At 33.9% G+C, this 24715-nt stretch overlaps 1 pseudogene; it reads left to right on the top strand.

The window, feature by feature from the left end:
• The first annotated feature begins 991 nt into the window (after positions 1-991).
• The window catches only part of LOC149560534 (pyruvate decarboxylase 1-like), a 48167-nt pseudogene continuing 24443 nt past the window's right edge, over positions 992-24715 (top strand).

Below are 24715 nucleotides of genomic sequence, written 5' to 3'. Positions count from 1 at the left end.
GTGACAGGACGATATGGATCCAACAGATGATAGAGGTCACTAGGATGCTACTCCCACCCCTTCTTCAGCGAGGGTAAACCTTTTTGAAATTGTACAAATTAGATAGTTGAAAAATGTCATATTATTATGTTATTTTATTTACAATGTAAGTACTATTTACCATTTTGTTAATAAGTTATTTTTTGTTGTCTATTGCTTTCAGTTAGCTGAATTTTTTATGTTTAATCTTTATAACAGGATGATATGGATCTGACAGATGATAGAGGTCACCAGGATGCTACTCCCACCCCTTCTTCAGTGAGGGTAAACCTTTTTGAAATTGTACAAATTAGATAGTTGAAAAATGTTATATTATTACGTTATTTTATTTACAGTTTTTTAGTTTTTATGATAGTTTTACTAATATTTCTCTCACAATTTGATGTTTAGGATAAGGGTAAAGCAGTATCAGTAAGTGTCAAGCCACTAGCTACACCTTCTGATGAGGATATTGCTGAAACTCCCAATTTCATAAAAATGTTGAAGAAAAAATTTTAAAAAATTAATTTAGAAGCAGTGAAAATTTTGGATGAGGCAAATATGGAATCTGAGGAGATGATGAAGAGGCTATCAGATTTTAGAGCGCAAGCTCATCGTTATGAAGTAAGCTCCAATGAATATTTAGTTATAAGAAAAGATTAATAAAGATTTGTATTTTATAATCTTTTATGTTGTGAAGTAAAATATGTAATATTGGCAAAAATACTTTATTGATTCAATTTTTTTAAAGAGTTGTAAGAAACTTTAACTACTAAATTCTTGTTATACAAGAATTTTTGGGAATTGATCCACAACTTGGTCAAGGACAAGGCGGTGAGGCCGGTAGTAGTAGAGCTCTGACTGCCACTGGTAAAATAATCTTTTAGTTGACAAGTTAGAAGGAATTTTTTATTTCAAACATTCAAAACTTCTTAACTCTTACTTTTATTATTTCAAAATGTCTTTGCTAACAATGTATTGTTCAAGTCATCCAGTACAAGAGACTCCTAAGAGGTTGACGGATGCCCATACGAGATTGTCGACTGCAATGTCAACAACAAGGGGACGTCTAGCTGGTAAATCCTTATTTTGCTATATTTGGTTTTGTGTTAATTATGAGTTGATAATATGTTCTTTAATCTTGGGTTCATCACATAGTGTATTGTTTTTTTGTGGTAGGAGATGCACCGTCTGGTACTCTGCCAAATGCGGATCATAGTGCATGTATTAGTGATAATTCACCGTCATTTCTTGGAGCTACCCATATTTCTAGCATGGGAGCTATGTAGAAATCGTTGTTGATTGACGATGATGAATCAATGCCTTTGAAATGTCCTAAGATCCCAAGTATGATCAGTGACAACATCAATTAAGAATGACAAAAAATGAAGGTCATGGCAAGTTATATGTATTATGCACTATATTTTTTTTTCAAGGTATACTGATTAATATAGTCATAGTACATTTTTTAGTTTTAGAACATCAGCAATAGAACCCTAGTAGAGTTTGACTCGTTTTAGACATTTTAAAAAAATTTCCAAACTTTTTTTTGGTCAATTTTGGTTAAGTTGATCCTCCAACCCTGAAATAGATCACTAAAAAGATGAAATGTATCTCATTTTATGTATTTTTTATTCACTATAAAAATCATTCTTCACATGATTCATTTTAATGGTTCTTACTATTAATTATCCCATGACATTTTTTGTAGGAAGCGATACATTTTATAGGAGGCTTTATGACCTCACGCTGCGAAGATTCGAGCCCACCATACGTAAAAGGTGGAACATCATAACTGAACTAATTTTATCCCACTATTTTTTTTCATATCATTAATTGGTGCAACATTTTTCCTTTCATTTAGGTCTTTTCTTATACTAGCTATATCTAACAATTTTGTTTTTTTTCTTAAAAGGTGGAACTACCAAGATCAAAAATTTAAAGATGAGCTCATCAAAGATATAAAGCATGAGTTTGGTAGTAATATTTTTTATCATAAGAAATTGTTACAAAAAGCTTCCAGACATCTTAAGGTTGTGAGGGGACACATATAGAAAGAGCCTCGTCCTAAACCCGAAGTACGAGCATCCTCCCTTTGTTTCAGTGAGCGACTGGAATGAGTTCATTTTGGATGTAAAGGAGAAAATGGAACGTCCAAAAGAAATTACACTAGCAAATCCAGAAGAAAGTACACCAGAAAATCCAAAAAGGTATACAATAGTATTAACTACTAGTACATTAATGAGAAAATTTAGGGTTCAACTTCAGTATCAACAATTTCAACTAGCTCAATTTAATCTATCTATTGACGAAAGGTATGTAATTCATATGCTGACACAATTGCTTATAAATCTCAATCTCAATCTGGGCATAAATCTTTCATAAGATATAACTAAAACAACTGCTTATAAATCCTAAATTCTTATGCTGACAGAATTGCTTATAAATCTCAATCTCAATGCTGACACAACTGTATATATCTCAATCTGGGCATAAACCCTACATAAGATATAAATAGTGCACTTATAACTTCACATATAGCTATATTATGTCTTTAAAATATAGTAATGCTCAACTACATGTACCATAGTTGTATGTGTTAGCAGTATAGGTGATAAATGATATTCAGTAATTGTAATGACAAGTACAATTTTTTTGAAAAACTTTGCAAGAATTTTACTAATGGTCAGTCTCCTAAAAGTAATAAGCATCACGTTCGATGCCAGAAACACAAGTTAATGACAACAATCACGTTCCTATCTTTGAGGACTAACAACAACACTTGTAGATTTATATTTATTGGTATTGTGGAGAGATGATCCAACCTACACTAGGTAAGACAAACTGTTTGAGACTTCATTTGGATGACATTATGTATGTTACCTATAGACCATGGCTAGGCATAGAGCCATATATGACACTGGATGTGAATTATCAATGATATATAACTTCACATATAGCTATATTATGTCTTGAAAATATAGTAATGCTCAACTACATGTACCATAGTTGTATGTTTTAGCAGTATAGGTGATAAATGATATTCAGTAATTGTAATATATAATGATATATAATAATTGTAATATAATATAGTAATCATACCTGAGACCTATAGTTAGAGAGAGATGAGACCTGTCATCATACCTCTCAGGCTGCTCATTATTATGTAGTATATGAAAATGCAGTACCTCTAGCTCAACATGTCTCAAGGTTCTTTGATTATGCTTGAGCTTCTGATGGTGTAGTGCCTCCTGCATGTGCAGATGTTACTCCTCCTCCTCCTCCTGGTGATGAGGGGGAAGGTTGTAGTTAGGTCCATGTTATCTTTTGTTACTTTTTGTATCTTTATATTGATCATGAGATTCATTTTATATTTGATGTATCATTTTGAGACTTGAGATATTGATAGTGCTCTGATTAGCACTTAGTTTTGATCTTTTGATTGTATCACCCCTCCGACATGTCAATGATATATATATGATACTGGATGTGAATTTTCCACTCTAAGAAAGCATTAGAATTATTGATTGCAGTTTGCCCAGTAAGATAATGGTGAGCTTCTATTTACCTAAATGTCTCTATTTGGAAACTGACACTCAACTTCTGGAACATTTTGCAAAAGTGAAATCGAACAGGAAAATCACCTGTTCTGATGATGAAGATTTTGCTAATGTCAAAGTTCTACAATGCTTTCCTTATTTGGAGGAGTTGTGCATGCATTCTCCATTATTGGTCGTGTCCCCTACAAGTGTAAGTATTTATGTTATTTTAATCTGCATGAAAGCATTTGTTTGCTTGCATTTAAAATTAGGAATTTTTTTTTTGGAAAACTCTAACCCAAATTTCATTCTTATAAATAATGCCGATAATTTTTGCTATTTCTTTCCACTCTATGAAATTTACTGTTTCTTAAACTCTTATACCTTATTTATAGGATCAAAATAATGTGGCATTATTAAAGCGAATGGTTTAAACATGATCACATACTAATTTTCTTAATTTTTATAGTAAAAGTGTTAAAGTTGACTTTTTATTTTTTTCTATCCTTAATTCTTCTTTTACTGTGTGACTTTTAAGAATAGTTGAAGCTTATCTAAACAGTTTTCTATCCAAGTGTTAGCTTTTAAATCGTTTGTTGTGGATGTAGACTATACGAAACATCCTCCAAACTATAATGTAACATTTTTTATCTTCTCAAACATTCTGAATGGTGCTCCACTACTAGAAGCAATCAAAATTAACATAGATTAAGACAAGTCTTAAGTCACGAGTCTTCTACTGGAAAAATGCTAGGTAGTTCCTGTTAGTTGCTAGTTATCTTAGCAAATCAATGGGGATTTTGTTTCAGTTACAACCACCATTTATAAAATCAGTTCCATGCAATGTGGAGGCTAAAGAAGCACTTGATGCACAAAGGTGATGTCTTTTAAATTGAAAACAAAAAAATACTTACTTTTCAGCTACGGGTAAAAAGGAATGCTACTAAAACAATCTGAAATCTGACATTTTCCCTCAAGTTTATACCTATTGCAACCTTGGGGATAAAAACACTTTGAGTGTGGAACATAGGGATAAAAATTTAATCTATAAAATCTACTAGCTATTTCAACTTTTACCTTATCGTTTACTTTGTGTGACAATGGATAATATAGACTGTCAAAATTGATGTGTAATTTTATGGAGAGGCATGTCAGAATATGGATAAATACTTAGCATGAACTCCATGCATAAATAGCATGATTACACATGTCAATTAAAGGTATGATGCTATAATTTCTTCCCTTTTTTCATATTTTTGGTGGAACATGCTACTTTATGCTAAAACCTTCATACCATATAATAATCCACTATTTAGTACTGATCTTTATATCTATATCATCTAACATATTTCAAACTTTTCATAGGTTGCAGGACACATCAAAGGCAACAAAGGTGAGGCTAGAAAAGGTTGGGCAGCGCAGACTTGGCTCTAGGGGATATTCGAAAATCAAAGCACGCGTTGTAAGTAGCAATAAATGAATTGCAAAGAAAAATGATTTATAAAATGCAAATAATTTTTTTAATTAATAAAAAAATGCAGGGCACTAATTTTAATCTGGAGGCCATAGAAGAACACACAAAAATTGCCTTCAAGCAAGGCTATGCAGTGGTGGCTGAATGCCTACGGCAAACTTCCATTCCCCCAACCGAACAGTTTCCTGCATCATGTGCACAGGTAAATAAGCCAACATATATATTAGAAATTGAATACTTGAGCAAAAATTTATTTGATAATAATCTGCATGACATTGCAATGCAGCCTATTAATCATGACATAGATCAAGCGCAGCATCATGAAGCCCCTAATGTGCATTGTATTATCAATGTAGGTGCTCATTTGTTATTTAAAACTAATTATATAATTATTAATACAATTTAACATCTTTAATTGAACTTGGTGTAACCTTTTTGTGTTGAGGATATAGACTCATGTCGTGTTGAACAAGTGCCGGAGGATGTTCAGACTGATCAGCAGGTAGATCATGTCGCACATTCAAGTAAAGAAAATCTATGTTTTGTTCTTTTAAATTAATTTATTGATTTATAGTTCTTTTACTTAAATAAAAAATCATAATTCACTAATATAAAATGGTGTGAATTTAACTCATGGAGTACTTGTTATTGCAGCGGACCCCCCTTTGGTGCAACGACCTCATGATGTTCCTGAATGGATGAGGAGGAGACATGTGTTAGAACTAGTACAGGAGGGGGATGACGAGGACATTGATATTCCTCTTAGAAATTTTATGAAAAAAAGAAACGGCAAGAGAGCAAAAAAGAAATGATTATTCATGAATGACTTACTCTTGAATATTGTTAATGAATATTATTCATTAATGTTGGGTTTTAATGAATTATTTAGGAATGACTTACTCTTGAATGTTGTGTGTTAATGAATTATTCACGAATGTTGTGTGTTTATGAATTTTATGTGTTGATGAATGTTATCATGTGATTATAATGATTGAATGCTATATTTCATAAATGGATGAATTGAATGTTATTAAATGTTAATGGGGATGACAAGGACATTAATATTCCTCTTAGAAATTTTATGAAAAAAAGATACGGCAAGAAAGGAAAAAAGATATGATTATTCATGAATGACTTGCTCTTGAATATTGTTAATGAATATTGTGTTAATGAATATTATTCATTAATATTGGGTGTTAATGAATATTGTGTTAATGAATTATTCATGAATGACTTACTTTTGAATTAGTCATGAATGTTGTGTAATTATGAATTTTATGTGTTAATGAATGTTATCATGTGACTATAATGATTGAATGTTATATTTCAGAAATGGATGAATTGAATGTTATTAAATGTTAATAGGGAATTTAGAGTGATGTTGAGGGCGGGGGGGGGGGGGGAGAGGGGCCAAATGAGCTTCGACCTTCACGTGGTTGGCCCTATTAAGTAGAGAATATTTAACTATTCTCGAAACCAAGTGAAGCTCAAACTTTAAAGATAAGCTTATAGTTAATAGTGACAACCAATTAGCAAGTCGAAATGAAGTTCTTCGTTACAGGTACCTTTTTAGTTTTTAAAGCACAATATCATGTTTTAATATTGTATAGTTTTTTTTCTTAATTTAAAGTATTCTTTTACTATAACAACATAATTTATGACCATTTAGTAACTATTCTAACATCGCTTTATGACAAATCTTGTTTTGGTAAAGATGGTGATACGTGGTGATGTCTATTCCTTGGGAGATTAGATTGCACAGGTCTGTATCTCAACATCAACATGGAAAATGGTGTGAAATTGCACTTTCCTTAGTCATGGTTGCATACCTACTGCACTCTTTCATTTGAAAAATGAATAGAAATACCATATCTAGTAGCTTCTCTATGTTGTATTCATTTATTGGTAATGATTCAATGTCATGCCATTTGATGGTAGCTTCTAGAGTTTCATTTAGTTGTAAAGTGTGTCTTGTCTTTTCAAGTTTGTATACTCTATTTGGTAGTTTGGTATTAATTGATGATGTCTGGGATCTTCTACCTTCATTGTAGTCTTCATCAACATCCAACTTGTTGTTTGGTATTTTCCATGTTATCCTCTATTTCCATGGTCTTCAGCATGGTTGTGTATTTTATCTATCTAGTTCAAAGACTCTTTGTGCCTAAGGTGGAAGCCATTTAGAACTAACAGTTGGAGAGATCGTGTTTCCCCTTGTAAAACTAGAAAATGTCATGAGTTTAAAGTCAAGAAGGAAGAAGTCGTAACATTTTGAGTAGCAAAATATGCTTAAAATTACATATTTAGTTGATTCTTTGGTGAAGTTTCTTATTTCAATTCAATTGATTTTGGTTGTCAACCAAATTCCTAAATCCAATGTATATTTTATTTCAGTGCTACATTTTCGTAGGGATCTAAGTAAAATGACAATTGACTATTATTTATATTTGAGAATTTGTGTTGTGCCTTACTATGATCCTCTGATAATAGAGGACAAATCAATTTGAATTTGTTTTTCATGTCCCATGTTTGATGCTTCTTCTTGTGTAACTAACCACTTTTGATGTCGGTTATGAACTCTGATGCTAGTATGATATTACACTGACATTTATTATAGAGTAGATATAATAATTATCTCTGAATATATTGTAAGGGTCTCTAAACATGAGTAAAGCAGTATTACATAATGTAGATCTGAACTCAAAATTCATGATGTTTTCCACTCTGGAGAAAGAGGGGAACTTAATATACTCGTAACACACCCCATCAGAAGAGATCCATTGGATGGTTTTTGTTGGGGTTTGACTCTCTTGGTGTAGTGCTAAGCTAGGCTTCTAGGTGCTAGGATATTTGCTCTTGTTCGTGGTTCTAGACCCGCTGAATGCTCTAGATAATTGTCTGTCAAATTTTGGTTGAAGGAGCTATGCTTGGGCTGTCAAGTCTTATGCAAAGTTTGTCCTATTTTGTGGTGATAATATGAACTTTTATCAGTGCAAAAGTATGGTCTATAAATTCTTAGAGCCTCTAGTGCCTCTAAGATTTACACTGTTGGGTGGCTAATTCTTTGAAGTCCCTAATGTTTGGTGACATTGAGCTATACCTATGTGAGTTATGTTTGGGTTTTCCTTCCTCATCTTCATTTCACTTTTGTGAGTTGTTTTTCCCGAGGCCATTGGAAATTCCCTTTGCTATTTCCTAAAATTGGATGGATCTAGTACAATTTTGGGCTATTCTATGTTTGTATTCTAGTTGAAATAGAGATCTCTCCACTTCAATCATGATTGATGAGAGGCCATGGGTGAAGCATTGAATATGATGGTTTTCCATTTTGTTGTAGAGATTGCATCTCTATAGGATACATGCCTAATGATTGCCATTTTGTGTTGGATAGGTGTTGTCACTTGATGGAGGGCCATGGAAAATGACCATTTTCAATTAGAGCTTCTAATTCTGTTTTAGATTTTCTTTTTGAGGACTTGTTTTCTAATGAAGAAGAAACTTTTTTTGATTATATTGATGCTTCTCATGCTGTTGGTTTGAGCTAGACTTCTATCGCTTCCATTCTTGTCACAATTTTGGATGTTAGACCATATTTTAGGTGTGATGCCTGCTAGCCTTGTGGCCTATGTTGTTGAAGGTACTGCTCCCACTTCTATTTTGAAAAAAATTCTACTGATAATGTTGACTCTTAAATAATCACTCTTGGGCCTTGTTGACAGGTTGTAGTGGGGTTTCCTTTTTTGCAATCCTAACAATAGCGTTGCTTAGACTTTTTTCCAAGTGCATAGGAAAAGGTTTATTTTGTTGTGTTGTTGATGCCCTATGTTTATGCTTTCATCCCTTGTTTGTGTAAAGGTTAACAACCCCTTGTTTTGGTTGTTATAGAAAAACAACATATCAATATCATCCTTTCAGATTGAACAATACTAGACGAGTAATGATACTATCTTGAAAAATACAAGAAGCCAAGACTACAATATACACTCGTTTGATGAAGCAAATAAAATCCTTCCAACAATAATTAGTCAGAACTATCAAAGTGAATTTTTAGGATTGTATAAACACAATTGGAAAATGGATCAAGAAGATTTCATGTCTTTCTCGTGTGTGGCAACCTTGGTTATTATGTGTAAAATTGGCCTCATTCTTTTAACAATTATTTTCATGTTATCCATAGAATTATTTTTTATCATTTAAGTTTCTTGTTCTTGCAAGATGAACTATGAGATGCAGTGTTACTGGTGTTTGCAAATAAGTAGGATATTCCCAATGCAATGAATGCTGCAGAGATCATGATAAACTTGGGTTGCATTCTCTTAGGCAGCGACACTTGTGAGTATTACATTCTTTATAATTTTCAGTATTAAAAATTCTAGATACTAATCATCTATTATGTTGCACTATTTCTACTTTGCATATAGTTTATCATCACTCTAGTAAATGAGAAAAAAATTGGAATGTTTAGTGTTGCTTGTGAAATAGATTGTATCATGTCCTAAGGTATATACAAAGCATATGTGATTGTTTGTTAGAAATAAATCCTTTTATTTTAGTTCTTATGGCTTTTGTTTTATTTTGCAAATTTGAAAGATTACAGTCGAATAGGGTTCAAGAATTTTATATTACAAAAATGTCTTATTTCTTTATTGATACAGATAGATTGAGGTAAAAATTCAGTTTTGATGCATACTCATATGTAGGATGCAAACTTATTTTGATGTGACATTATTGGTGTTCTCTTTCACATTTTACTATCAATTTAATATCCAATTTAATGACCCAAAACAACTGAGAAATTTTGTGAAGGTCTGATCATGTCATTTCTGTAGTGCTTATTGAGAGTAAGCCAATTTATATCAGCATTAGCTATAATCTCCCTGGCATTCCACACCATATGTTTTGTGACGAGCCTATTCCATTATGGCTCACTCCCAAGTGGGCTTTTTTCTTCCTTTTAGGTAAATTAGTTTCTTCTACATGGACTTTTTGTTTTGATTCTACTTTTTTTAGCATCGTTATTTAGAATCTCACTCTTTGATCCATCATCATAATCTAAGAACATAAAAATATGTAAAATGTATTTTTGTAGTTGCAGATTGCAAGTTTTTTTTCATATTATATATTTTGTATGCTCAGAAAATGGATCATAGTATTCATGATCTAAACCATTGATATTAAAAAATACAAAATACATACACAATCAAAATCGAAAAGCCATACATAATATTCAAATAGACTATGGAAACTTGATTAGTTTGGAATTAGGTTTAATTTTTGTACTTGTACAATGTCCTACATGTCTAAGTATTAAATGTGTGAGTTGTTCATGTTGTGGATCTCGGCCTCTTGTTTCCGACTGAAAATTTTCTTTTGAGGGGTGATCAAGAATTTTTAGTCTATGGCCTCCTGTCTTTTTTGTATTTTCAAGATCTTAATGTCTGTAGGTTTACTTTGGTTTGGTTGATCAGCATTTTCATTTGCAGAATCAATGAAACACATTTGAGGGTTTTTTCATTCTTATTATTTTAAATGTTGTCAGATTAGTTTTCTCATTATACTATATTCAACTCTTCCTTAGTTGATCTAGTGTATATCTTTTAGCATGCAAGGTTCACCACACACACTATTTCCAATACTTTGTTTGACAGAAGTAAGGTTTAAAGTAAAATTCAAGACATTGGGTCAATGTGTAAACTATATTCCCTTTTCATTGTTTCTTAATGTGTGTGTACCCTTTGCAAAATGAATTTAGAAGTGTGCTTTTTGTTTTGTTTCACCATGACATGTTCTTATAGTTTTCCAATGTTTGAAAGGTCTTGGTGGGTCACAAAATCCATTAATTAAATTAAAAGCAAGGTTTGTATGTCATGAAACTCTTGCATTGCTCATTGCATTTGAAGTCACTTGTAACTTGTTTTTTTAATAGTTTTTTTGGCTAGCATGAACTATAGGCTAAGCAATCCAAGAAGTTTGGAAGTAGTTGTGGAAACAACTATAGAGTTCCTAAATGCAACAGTTAAGCAAGTGTTGGTTAGGGGTCCAAAGCTGAGGGTTGTTAAGGCAAAAGATGCATTTACGAAATTGAAAAATGCTTCAGGTTATGTTGTGGCCGCAATGCCATTGACTAAGGGTAAATTTTCAGAAACTCTTCCACATTTCATAAGAACTTACTGGGGTGTAGTCAATACTGCATTTTGTGCTGAAATAGTTGAGTCTGTAGATGCTTACTTATTTGCAGGGCCCATTTTTAATGAATATAGCTCAATGGGATATTCATTACTCTTGAAGAAGGAGAAAGCTATAATTGTGTAGCCTAATCTGGTAACTATCACAAATGGACCTACTTTTGGGTGTATATTAATGAAAGACTTCTTAGAAGCTATCGCAAAGAAGTTGAAGCACAATACAATGGCCTTCGATAATTATTAGCATATATTTGTGCCTCACGATGTTCCCTTGAAAGGTGCTCCAAACGAGGCTCTTAGAGTCAAATTGTTATTCAAACACATCCAGGTAAAATTATTGAGAATCACTACATATCATAAAATGACTTATGGTTCAGTCAGTACTTCAATCCTTGGTTTTGTTGTTGTTCCTATAGATTAATGAGTAAACACTTCTTATTTGTAGGCCATGCTATCAAATGAGACAGTTGTCATTGCAGAAACTGGTGACTCTTGGTTCAACTTCCAGAAGCTTAAACTCCTAGAGAAATGCAGGTAATGCAAAATCTCTTGCAAAAGTTTATATAATTAAATTTCTGACTCATTTATTTTGATGATGGATCATAGTGTATGATTTAAAATGTTGATCTAACCAAGAAACTATTGAACAACAAAATTTTGAACAACAAAGTTCATAAAATTATAATACATGATTTGTCTAACTGACTAGCTTGTTACCTGTAAGTCACAAATTTGCGCTGAAATAGTTCCTACAATTTATTGAAATTATTTATGCCCCTATTTGGAATTGGTTATCAGGTTTAGTTTGAAGAATCAGTAATTTGTGACATTATTTTTCTTAAGTCTTGTGACAAAGTTAAATGATTCATTCTAATGTTGATTTTGTAGGTATGAGTTTCAGATGCAGTATGGATCAATTGGTTGGTCTGTTGGAGCTACACTGGGATATGCTCAAGCATTGTACAAGATGAGTTTAAGGCCCAATCCCATCACCTTGAGATTATCGTAAGGCTTGTATTCCATCTTCGTTGATATTCCCCAAAACCATTTGTATCTCTACTAGCATACTTCCTTCATTGCAATAGTCTTTGAATATCCATTCTTGCTATTACAATCAATGCTAGCAAAGCTTTAACACACAAATCCACTCAGAGTTTCAAAAGAGAACTAAGGTTAGATTGAAGGATGTGGAATTTCTTTCTCTCTCCAGACCATGTGGCAACAATTTTAGCAATTTTGTAGTACCACCTAGAATACTTAAATGATGCCCTAATTCTTTGTCATTGCTTATTCCACAAAGTGCCCGTAACGCAGAACTTTGTATAACATAGTGCCCCTCATAACCAGTCTATGTTGCACTACTATTAACTACGTACATAATTCCTCCCTACTACCCTCAACCCTTAAGAATACTTGGATTTCTCAATGGTTGCATAGTACTTGCACTTAAATCAGTTTTATTAAGTTATTGACTGCACATCTTTTCTTGTGTTTTTCTACAAACACAATATTTTAGAATAATTTCTAAATCCATTTGCAATCCCTGAATGATACATGATGTCCAAGTTTCAGCTATTTAATTGCAATTATTGAGTTTCTAAATGATCCATGTAATTCATCATTTTATAAAAGGTTCAGTTAGTTTACTAAATCTTTCTTTCTAGTTGCAAAAAAATGCAATAACTATATGCAAGAATAATGAACTGAAAAGTGATCCAAACTAAACTAAATCAAATATCAACACACCTAACAAGACAAATGACACACATTAGCACTAAATTTTTCATCCAATAAAACAATAAAATAAACACAATTGCTATTAAAATCTTGTACTACCTTTTTATGTTTATTTCTTACCTATCTGCAACTCCACAATCGATATTGACAGTCTCTTGACCTCATCGTGCAATTGAATTACTTTAGTTTTATTGATGCAGCTGAACTACGAGTGCCTTTTGTGTTGTTGACAAATCGTAAGCTTTCAACTTTTGTGAAACCATTATGGATGCAAATGAACAACTGGTGAGGTGTCAATTTTAAGGCAATTTTTTGTTTCTATAATGTATAGTTCAATTGCTAGAAATATTTCATCTAGATTGTTAGTTGATATATTGTTAAATTTTCATGTCATTTTCTACTTTGGTTTGGTAGTTCTCCTTGCATTTGTAAATCGTAAATCTTGTTGCAGTCTTTAGCCTAATGACAGTTTGGTATTACATCCAAGGCGATAACATAGTTGACTTAAAACTTTGCATTAAAGAAAACATCAAAGGATAATATTTGAATTGTGGATATTTGTAAATTATGTTGGTTTTAGACATAGTTATAGTTATATATGTGCTCTTATGATGATGTGATTGGGACTGTAAGTTTTTTTTGTCACGTTTATCTATTTGAAAAATAGATGAAATTATTGGCTTTCATTCATGATAAATAATTCTTTCCTAATTTTATTCTTCCCTGCAGGAACCAAAATTTAGAGGTGTTGTGCCAATTATTCCAAAGGCTTTGCTCTCATAGGAGCCTTTTAAACTGCACAAAATTTGAGTTGTAAAGCATAATTTCTCGGTGGAGACTTAGGATATCGTGCACATTTCTTCCTCCTTCCCATTGTTTTGTATGAAATAAATCATGTGACAAACGAAATAATGGTGTGGAGGTAGAAATGTGCACGATACCCTGACTCTCATGCACTGAGCAATTATGCTATAGAATCAAGTTTTGTGCAGTTTAGAAGGCTCCTATGAGAGAAAAGCTTTTGCAATAAATGGGATAGCTCGTCAAAATTTCTACATGTCTTCGTCTCAATTTCAACACAAATGCAATATTTCGATCGAAATTTTGATGCAAAACTGGTTCGCTTTGGCGTCGCGAGTATGGCACCAACGAAAAAATGTAAAGCGCTTTCGTTGCAATTTCGATGAAAATGCAATATTTTGGTCAAAATTTTGATGCAAAACTGGTCCACTTTGGCGTCATGTGTATGCCACCGGAGGAGAAATGTGAATTGGATTCGTCGCAATTTTGATGCACCAATATGAAGGTTTACATCAAAATTTTGACAAGCACCACTGGCAAATGAGGTAATATCACTTCAGCTTGGACGAGGGAAAGCGACAAAATTCGTGTCAGTAAGTCGACCTTTATGTAGTCAAAATTTTGACATGAAATGTATGTGGCAAAAAATTGACCAAAAAAGACCGACGACAAGCTTGGTCGCCTTATCGACCTACTCTTGTCGAAATTTCAACCTTTTTGCATCAAAATTCAAGCCTAAATTTACTAGTGAAATAATGAGTGTAGATGAACCTAAAAATTTTGAAGAAGCCAAGAATCATAAAGAATGAATGAATGCAATGTATGAAGAATATGTTTCAATTATGAATAATGAAACTTTGGAACTAACTAAATTACTAGCAAATAAAATTCTTATTGGTTGTAAATGGTTATTTAAAACAAAGTTTAATGTTGATGGAACTATTGATAAATTCAAAGCTAGATTAGTTGCAAAAGGGTACTCACAAAAGGAAGGAATTGATATGAAGATACTTTTGCACCACTAGCTAAAATGAATACTATTAAACTAATGATTGCACTTTCCACTAAATTTGATTGGGTTCTTCATCAAATGGATGTTAAATCAGCATTTTTAAATGGTGATTTAAGAGAGGAAATTTATATTGTTCAAGTTGAAGGTTTTGTAAAATAGTGAAAAGAGCATTTGTTATGTAAGTTGAAAAAGGCATTATATGGTCTCAAACAAGCACCGAGATCATGGTATGAGAAAATTGATAAATTCTTCTTTTAATAAGGATATATCAAAAGTAAAAATGATCCATATTTGTACATAAAGAATGATGAACATGGGCATATTGTTTTGATTTCTTTGTATGTGGATGACTTAATCATAATAGGAATTCTTATAGAGTTGATTGATGCAATCAAGGTAGCTCTGTCATAAAAAATTGAAATGATCTTTGGAGAAATGCATTATTGCTTAGGAATTGCGGTGTGGAAGAAAAATGGCAGGGCTTTGATTGGTCAAAGTAAGTATGAAAAGAAGTTAATCCAAAAGTTTAATATGAAAGAGTGTAAAGCAACATGTACTCCATTGGAATAAAATTTCAAGTTCTCTTGTGATAGTGAGACTTCAAAAGTCAATGGGACATTGTATGAGTAAATGGTGGGAAGTCTAAACTATTTGACCACTACAAGACATGATATTTCATTTTTTTTCAGAATACTTAGACAATTCATGGCTAACCCTCTTGAGGTTCATTGGAATGTAGCAAAAAGAGTCCTTCAATACCTACAAGGTAGCATATCTTTTGGCATTGAATATACTAACCATTTGAATGTTGAGTTGAAAGGTTACTCTAATTTTGATTAGGTAGCAAATCCAAATGATCATAAAGCAACAATTGGTTATGCATTCAAGATAGGATCAGGTGTTGTTTCTTGGACCAACACGAAGCAACCAACTATTTCTCTTTTATCTTCTGAAGCTTAGTACAAAGCATTGTGCAATGCTACCTATGAAGCAATTTGGCTAAGGAGAATTCTTGAAGATATGGGACAAAAGCAAGATGGAACTACTCCAATCAAATATTACAATCAAAGTACAATCAAGTTGGACAATAATCCAATTTAGCATGCAAGATCAAAGCATAGTGAATGTAGTGCATCTTGAGTTTATAGTTTGTACCTTATTATATTTTGATTTGAGAGATACTTGTACTCAAGTTATTTTTACATTTGAGATGACCTAATGGTTAGGTGTTATACTTTTCTTTCCAATATCATAGATGTTAGATTACTATGTTGTTCAGTTGATCATAGTTGCATGATGATGCCTTTTTGAGATAACAGTATGTTTTATGATGATATCTAGTTATTTGGTATTTGGACATGTCCTTTGATTACATTTGTACGTTGGATTTGATGCTATGTTTATTTACTTTATTCTTGCTTTGTCATGCTTTATGCAAAAGTGAGTGATGTAAATGAATTATTTTAGTATAATTAAATAAATGGTTAAATTAGGAGATTTAATGCATTTATTGCTTCGAATATGTTATTATATGCAAGTGTGCTTGATCATGTTGTTTAGTGTGCATAATTTATATCCTTGGTAGTGGCACATGGAGTTAGTGATTCAGTTGTTCATATTTATCCAATGTTGTCCCTGTGTGGTCGATGTATCCTATTTAATTGTTTAAATGAAATGTTCTGGTGATTTAATAAATCTAGACTCATTTGTATTATGTGATTAGACCCATGAGTGTGTCTGTGCATTTAGAGGTTTGCATTTGTGATATGAATATCAGGATTTAACTGTGTGATTTTTGAGTCAAACTCGATGACCCATGTTTCATGAGTAGTGATTCAACATGAATCCATCTCTCATGAGAATAAATGGAACACTTAGCACTCATTGGATCTAGGTGATGCTCACAGGGGTGAAGCACCGGGACTTCCCGGGAGGTCACCCATCCCAGTACTACTCCAGCCTGAGCGCGCTTAACTACAAAGTTTCCTCCATAGTTAAACCCAAAGCTTGCAACCCCATTTGCAAATGGGGTTGCAAGCTTTGGGTTTAACTATGGAGGAAACTTTGTAGTTAAGCGCGCTCAGGCTGGAGTAGTACTGGGATGGGTGACCTCCCGGGAAGTCCCGGTGCTTCACCCCTGTGAGCATCACCTAGATCCAATGAGTGCTAAGTGTTCCATTTATTCTCATGAGAGATGGATTCATGTTGAATCACTACTCATGAAACATGGGTCATCGAGTTTGACTCAAAAATCACACAGTTAAATCCTGATATTCATATCACAATTTGACTAGCTGTGGAAATTATCTCCTACTTATCAAGGTTTGCATTTGTCGTGAAATTTATTTAAAAATTATGTGGTTTTGGTTTAAGGGAATTTCAGGCTTTATTTTATTTTATTTTATTCGTAACAACTTTGTTGTAGATCAATTTCAATTACTTGGAATAGTTTATTTTTGTTTGGGTTGACTTAGGATTTAACTAGGTTACCTAGTTATTTACCCTAATCCATTATTCACTCAAAAAGTGAATAAGTATCCAAAAAGGAATTTTATTCCTTCTCACTTTCTAAAATAAGAAAATTGAAAGCAATTTCCAAATCCTCTTTTGTAGGATTGATTTTTTGTTCACTATAGGAGCTACATGCATGGGATCGCTACAAGATCACTCTCATTGGATTGAGCTTGGGGAGACCTTGGTTTGTCATAATTTTTGACAACTTCTACAGGATTTTTATTGTATTGTTCAAATTCTCATTTTGACCCTTTTGGCTGTCAGGTAGCGCTTTCCTTTTTATCATTTCAGCTATGTTTCTGCTTCCATTTTTGGTAAATGTACATTAGGAGGTTGAGAACTAGTGTTCTCCTCCATTTTTGATTGCTAGTTCTACCTGGTTGGTCAGGTATGAACATTTCCCTAATTTTCAAGATGAGGGTTTGGAGTTTTGCACATTATGTTGGTCATTTTTGCATACAGTGTTTGGACCTGAGTTTTATTGGATTGTTATGGCTCATTCATCCTTGGGTTGAATGGGTTTTATTTTTATTCAGTTTCCTCAACATTGGGTTTTTGAATTTTTGCCTCGATTTTTGTGTCATCCACTTTTCTTGGGTTTTCTTGGCATGGTGTTGGTTGTAGATTTGGATTATCTATAGGATGTCAATCCAACCACTTTTTCACTTTTATGTTGCATTAGCATGCATGTCGCATTGGTAATCCCAAGTTTGTATTCAGTCGAGTGTTATTTTTCTTGTGTTCTCATCCAAACCTATTTTTATGATCCTCATGATGTTGGTGCACCCATACATGAGCACATACACATGCATTTTTTGGGTTCTTGTGAGGCCCAAACTCCTGGTTGTATTCAGTGGAGTTATGTTCATTGGGATATGCATTGCCTATGGGCACTCATCGGTAGGTTAGGGTAGCACCATGGAGGGGTTTCTCTCGCAACCTTGGAAACTATTTCCAAGTTGGCATGAAGAAGATTCTAAATAAGTGATAACTTAATAAATTGCTAAGTAATAAATCTAAGATACTAAAAGATATGTCAACACCCAGTTTAGTTCAAGGACATAGTGTGAGAGCCTCCCCAGGGAGTTGAGTCCTCATGATACTAGCTTGGGCTACCTAATGTTAAGTGACTTGCCCTCCAGTGATTCCCTACACAGTTGACCCATAGAGTGTCTGACCAGAACCTATTTGTACTTGCATTCTCTCATGTTCTTGGTGCATGAGTGTTAGCCATGGATGTTTTCTTTATGACTGTTTGTGATTGGATCTTTATCTCCATTAGCACGGTGAGAGTGGACCTATGAGTTTCACATGGTTGAGAGGCATCGCTACCTATACCACTATTGGGGACCGATGTATAAAGATGATCTATTTTCCAATGTGACTGATGCTTGATGATCTATTTTCCAATGTGACTGATGCTTGATGTTTCACTCGGTATTTCAAGTTTCCTGAGTATGTTTCCTTGTGATTTATGCTTTAATTGGAATGCTTGGATATCATGTTTAGATGATGTTAGTTTATTTGATGCATTCCTTTATTTTTTGTTAGCATATGGTTAGATGATATGATTCACTATTATTTGGAGTATCTATTTTGTTATTGGATTAGCGTGTTAGATCTTTGGTTCTTATGATGTTATTACATTGTAGTAGTAACACCCTCATAAGATAGCTCTAACTATCTAGTTGGTAGTTTGGGATGTTATTCAAGGGGGATGGGTAGGGCCTTTGAGGTATCATGATGCTATTATGGTTGGGAGAAACTTTTTATGAGTTTTTGTTGTATTGGTGATTGGATGTTTATGTTTCCTTCAGATGATGTTGGGTTTATGTACCATGTATGTACATTGTGATGTTGCTTTCTGCATGTTCTTTCATATGTTCTTAATGGATTAGATGGATAGATGTTTTCTCCTTCCTATTGAATGGTGTCTTGTCTTTTATGCTCTTGAGTGATCATTCCTCAATTTACGTGGATTTGGTACTCCCTGGTATGAAGGTTTCATATTTTTATTCTTTTTCCTAAACTTTTTGGTCATGTTGTCAGTTGTTTTCTTGCATGGGAAGGATAGTTCCTCATGTGAGAATGTACTTCCTTGCATGAGCATGTACTTATTTGTATAGAGAAACAAAGCCTTGTGTGAAGCAATGTGAATCCTCATGTGAAGTAATGCACTTCCTCATGTGAAGCAATGCAAATTCTAATATCCCTTGTCCAAACTGACTAATTTTAGCTCAAGGAATATTGTCAAAAACTTGTATGTTGCTTCTCCGTGCTAAGTAATTTAGAATGTTTGCAAATGATCTTACAATGCACTAATATGCAAGTGCAGTTCTTATGGTATTTTCAATGGAAACTAGATATGAAATGCATACCTACAACCAACTGACATTTTGACAAACAATTGACAAACAACTATTATGTTGATCATATATGTTGTTAGATAGACATTTTGTCAAACAAATGGTATGCAAAATGTATCTCCTTTATTGAATTCATTCTCATAGGCTTACAATAATGACTATGGTAATGCCAAATTTTGATTTTGAACAATCACAACAAAATCATATACTTAAAAATTACAATTCTAACTACTAATAGTTGCAAGAGGAACCTGACAATAGTAATGCCCGAGAATGGAAATGAATCATACATAAATACTGTAACGCAGCATCATGCATGCATATTGTAGTAGCCAAAATGTATTTTCTAATTTATGCACAAATAGAACTCCAAAATGAAGCTCTCCCAAATTCCAAATTTAGTGGATATTTCACCACCTCAAATGGCTACAAAATTGAAAAGTTGACGTTCTCCAATGGCTGATTGAAATCAAAAACCTTAGTTTCTTCTCCTGAGCTTATATCAAATGCAATTCACAATAATCAGATAAACAATGAAGCTCTCGCCTCTATTTATTCTTTTCCTTGACCCTTCTAGAAAGAAATAAAATATTATTTAATTGCATTCTTTAGAAGCTTCCCCCTTTCCAATACAATAATTAGTTGTATTTCAAGAAAATGCAGTCTCTAGAAGCTTCTCCCTTGCAATACAATAATAAATTGTGCTTCTAGAAAATTAAATTAATTAAATATAAATCCACCTTTTTATTTTTAATTTATTGAATGACTTTATAAGAAATTAATTTAATCAATTTCTCCTTATTTCTCCACTTAGCCTTCGAAGACTGTAAAGGCTAAGAACTCCACTAAGATGCTAAAACGATGGGGACATTATAGTTTTCCCTCCCTAAAATTGCTTGTCCTCAAGAAAATTCAAGTCTGGATGCTACAAAATCTCCTCATTCTCCCATATCGCATCCTCTACTAGAAGGTCCTTCCATTTCACCAAATACTCCCTTATAGTGTGCCACCTCAAGTTCCTTTCCCTAAAATCAATGATAGCCTTTAGCACCAATACCAATTTTCCCTCATCATCCAAGGGTGGAAGCACTGTAGAAGGAACAGTATGATGTCTTAGCACCTTCTTGATGCATGACACATGAAAAACATTGTGCACCTTGCTCTTCACTAGAAAATATAACTCATAAGCCACCTTTCCTACTTTCTTGATAATCCTAAATGGACCATGGTATCGTGTTTAAGTTTCTCAACACCACTCTTCTTGATAGTGGATTGATTGTAAGGCTACAACATAAGATACACCATATCTCCAACCTTGAAAGTCCACTCAATCCTCTTCTAGTCTACATACTACTTCTATTGATTCTATGCCTTGGTTATATTATCCTTTAGAGTCTGAACAATGTCTTGACTCTCGTATAACAAATCACTTGCACTAGGCACTCTACTGTCACTCAAAAGAAAATCCATAAAATTGGGTGCCTCATACTCATACAAGGCCATAAAGGGTTACATCTGAATAGACATGTGATAAGTCGTATTGTAGCAATACTCAGAAAGATAAATCCACCTTACACATGCCTTCTATTGCCCTGCTATATAATTTTTGAGATATCCCTCCACCCATTTATTCACTATCTTTGTCTGACCATCTGTCTGAGGGTGGTAGTTAGTACTCGGAGTGAGCTCTATTGGATACAACCTGAATAGCTCCTATTAAAAATGATTCATAAACCTATTGTCTTTGTTACTCACAATGCTCCAAGGTAAGCCATGTAATCTGAATATCTCCTTGAAGAACAACTCTACCATGTATGTAGCAGTGTATGTTGTAGTGATCGAAAAGAAGTGTGAAAACTTCATAAGGCAATCCACAACCACATATATATAGTCTCTACCTTAGACTCTAGGAAGTCCTATGATGAAGTCCATAGATAAACACTCCTACTTCCTACCAGGAATTAGAAGTGGCTGAAGTAAATTGGCTAGATAGGAGTGTTCTTGCTTATTCTGTTGGTAGGTGGGACACTCTCTAACATACTAAAGTACCTCTAATGTGAGCCCTTTCCATGTGAAGCACTCTCTAATCTATCAGTATGTCTTATAGAAATTAGGATGCCCTACCATAGGTGAATCATGAAAAGATTTCAAAACCATTCTCCTCACTGTTGAGCCTAGAACCAAAAATATTTACCCTTTATACATGATGAGCTCATTCACAAGGGTGTATCTACTATCTTGAATAGCTCCATCTATGAATCTGACTATTCACACATCCTTTGCATACTCTACAAGGATCAAGTATCTCCAATCCTCCATATACCTATCAACAAGCTCAAATGGAGCCTATGTGATAAAGCATCAACAACTATATTCTATGTCCCCTTAAAATATGTAATATCAAAGTCATAGGACTGTAATTTGCTCACCCACTTTTACTACTTATCATTGAGATCTCACTGCCATAAAAAGTGTTCTAGGCTATCATGGTTGGTTTTGATGCAAAATTTTCTACCTAGCAAATATTGCCTTAATTTAGCCAAAGCATGCATAATGGCTAACATCTCCTTATCATATATGTTGAAGCTCTACTCTGGCCCTCTTAATTTCCTACTCTCATAAGCAATAGGGTGCTTCTCATACATAAGCACCACTCCAATACCCTCTCTAAAAACATCATAGTGTAGCTTAAAAGGTTTACTAAAATCTAGTAATGCTAACACTGGACAAGAAGTCATCAACTCCTTAAATTTCTCAAAACACTCCTATGCCTCAGGAGTCCACAAGAAAGCTCCCTTTCTCATCAAATCTATGAAGGGTGTTGCATGCCTAGAATATCCATCCACAAACTTCTTGTAGAAACCACATAATCCCAGAAAACCCCTCAACTATGTAATGTTCACTAGTGAAGGCTACTCCACAATGGTACAAACCTTTTTAGGATCCATGTGTATGCCTTCTGCACTGACAATGTAACCCAAATACAACAACTCTATCATACCCAAATCACATTTTGACCCGTTTGCATACTAGGACTCTCTACCCAATATATCCAATGCCATGTCAAAGAGAACCAATTAAGTGCTCCCCCCAAGATCTACTATACACCAAGATATCATCAAAGAAGACAAGTACAAATTTCCTCAATTGGGGATGGAAAACCCTATTCATTGTTGCCTGAAAAGTAGCAAGTACATTAGTTAGCCCAAATGGCATAACTACAAACTCAAAATGGCCACAATGACATCTAAAGGTTGTCTTCTTGATGTCTTACTCTCTAACTCTGATATGGTGATAACTTGATCTCAAATCTATTTTTGAGAAGAAGCAAGCTCCATGAAGCTAATCTATCAACTCATCAATCCTGGGAATGGGGTACCTATTTTTAATTGTCTTCCTATTAAGCACCCTATAATCAATGCACATCCTCAATGTCCCATCCTTCTTATTCACCAACACCATTGAAGACATGAAAGGAGACTTACTTGGTCTAATATGGCCCATAGCAGGTAACTCCTTTATGGTTTCTTCAATTTCATCCTTCAACCTCTTTGGATGCCTATAAGGTGTAATCATGATGGACTTAGCCCCCTCCTCTAACTCAATTATGTGCTCAATACCCTTCTCTGGGGGTCTACCTAGTGGAATGTCACTAAACACCTTAGAGTGTTTAACTCTAAGCTTTTGAATATAATAAGGATATTCAGTCTTTTGTTCTCCCTCCTATGATGGTAGTAACATGGACTCTGTTTCCCACTCTACCTGATCATGTTAAATCAATCTAGGCATCCTCCAAAAAGAGGCCATTTTAAAATCACTATCCCTAATTGTGTTAAGAATTTGTGTCTTCTCATTCACTTTAAACCTAATCTCCATCTCCTTGAGATTAAGAGTGAACTCACCAACATCATGCAACCAACTCATACCAAGGACTATATATGTATCTCCCATAGGTACAACATAGAAATCTTCCTTAAAGGAATAATTATTAGCTTCCAATGGGATTCTAGTGATCTTACAATCATAATTGAGGACATAGCCATCAGCTACTCTCACTCTAATTCCCCCAAACTCCTTTGTTTGTATACCATGCTTCTCCACCAACCCAGCATCAATGAAATTATGAGTGGCACTAGTATCAACCAAAGTTATAACTCATTGTCCAACATGTACTCTCATTCGAAATGATCCTTCTTGTTTAATACTAGTGAGATGAGCTTTCCTAGGTTTCCCATCTCCTTCCCCATCTTTGGACTCCATTTTACACAAGTTTTCAGCCTTGTCTTCTATTTTTTCTCCATCCATTTCCTCTATATCAGACTGCTCGTTTGAATTATCTGATTTTGATTCCTCATAGTATGCCCACATAACTCTGTTAGCTTTTCCCTTTGGTCTAAGAGGATAGTCATGGTTTGCATCATAGGGTCCCTTATAGTAGAAACATAATTTTTTCTTCCTCAAATCATTTAATGTTTCCCTGTCAAAAGGTGTTGGATTTTTAGAATCACCAGTCCTTTCTAGTTTTTTATAAAATGGTTTGTTATCCTTAGAAGATGCTCCTTTAGACTAAAATTTATTTTTTGGGACTACATGTTCCATACTTCTTGCCTTTTTCATAGTTTCCTGTAAAGAGATGGTATCAAATGCCTTTATCCAACCTCTCAATGGTTTGGATAGGCCTTCAATGAAAAGAACTATCAATCTACACTCTAAAATGCTTGGTATCATGACTACCAGCCATTGAAATTCACCGATGAAATACTCCAAGTTCCCTATTTTTTTTAGTTGTGCTAAGTCCTAAAAGTGAATCTCTAGATCTTTCTTGTCAAATCTTTCAACCAACCTATCCAGGAAGTCCTGGTATTCTATCACCTGATTATGCTAAAGTGTTACCATACCATGGTACCACCAATCATGTACTACTCCCTCCAAATGCAAAGTGGCATATTTGATAGCTTTAATATCTATTATTAGCCTTAGTGCCAAGAATGTGTCAAGCTTATGAATCCAAGCTTGAGCTGTCATCTTACCACTCCCATCAAATGTAAGCATAATAAGCTTGTTTGTAACCC

Source organism: Cupressus sempervirens, chromosome 4 (genome assembly GCF_028749045.1).
Source record: "Cupressus sempervirens isolate cs-2001-9-10 chromosome 4, ASM2874904v1, whole genome shotgun sequence".
Lineage (NCBI taxonomy): Eukaryota > Viridiplantae > Streptophyta > Pinopsida > Cupressales > Cupressaceae > Cupressus > Cupressus sempervirens.
Note: the sequence above shows the minus strand (reverse complement) of the source record. Positions and strands in the feature narration are given on the sequence as shown.